Genomic DNA, 1,101 nt, shown 5'->3' on the forward strand with positions numbered 1-1,101 from the left:
ATACAAAAAATTAGCTAGGTGTGGTGGTGGGTGCCTGTAATCCCAGCTACTTGGGAGGCTGAGGCAGGAGAATCACTTGAACCTGGGAGGCGAAAGTTGCGGTGAGCCAAGATCGCACCACTGCACTCCAGCCTGGGCGACGAGCAAAACTCTATCTAAAAAAAAAAAAAAGAAAGAAAAAGAAAAAAAAACCTTCTTTCCTGAGATCTGTTGCTTGCCTTAGCCTGAAGCAATGGGGTTAAGTATTTGACCCAATTGGAGAATGCAAAAAGCGGGAGGTGGGTCAGAGGCAGGAAGGTGGTTACCTGTCTTGTCTTTCCCCTCCCCTCCCCTCCCCTCCCCTTCTTTTGAGATGGAGTCTCTGTTGGCCAGGCTGGAGTGCAGGGGTGCAATCTCAGCTCACTGCAACCTCCACTTCCCGGATTCAAGCAATTCTGCCTCAGCCTCCTGAGCAGCTGGGACTACAGGTATGCCCCACTGCACCCAGCTAATTTTTGTATTTTTAGTAGAGACAGGGTTTTGCCGTGTTGGTCAGGCTGGTCTTGAATTCCTGACCTGAGGTGATCCGCCTGCCTTGGCCTCCCAAAGTGCTGGGATTACAGGCGTGAGCCACTGCGCCCAGCTGCCTGTCATTTCTAATATAGCCGGCAGGGGGAACCAAAGCCTGACTGTTTTTGTTTCTGTTTTTGTTTTTGTTTTCTATGGGAAATAGTGCTCTCATGGGAGATGGGTTTCCAAATCTCTGGTTGGACACATGCATTTGAGGGTTGTACTCTCCACTAACCCAAGAATTCCCAGCTGGGAAGGATAGCTTGACCCTCCGCTTGCTTCCCAGTTCATACAGATGGTCCTTTGCTCCCCCTGACCATTTCTCACCTTGTTCTGGTGCCTGTTTCTCAATTATTTTTGCCTGAAGTTTCCTGGAGAATGAGGGTGAGGGGAGACATAGAGAGGGTGGGTGTTGATTACTGTAGCTCTAAGGCAAAACAGGATTCCTGCTGAATAGCCAAGTGCACATCAAAGGCACCTCCAACTCCAGTGCCTCTTCCAGGTCCATGTCCTGCTCCACCCAAACTTCAATCAGGGAACACAAACAACAGT

Source organism: Rhinopithecus roxellana, chromosome 8 (genome assembly GCF_007565055.1).
Source record: "Rhinopithecus roxellana isolate Shanxi Qingling chromosome 8, ASM756505v1, whole genome shotgun sequence".
NCBI lineage: Eukaryota > Metazoa > Chordata > Mammalia > Primates > Cercopithecidae > Rhinopithecus > Rhinopithecus roxellana.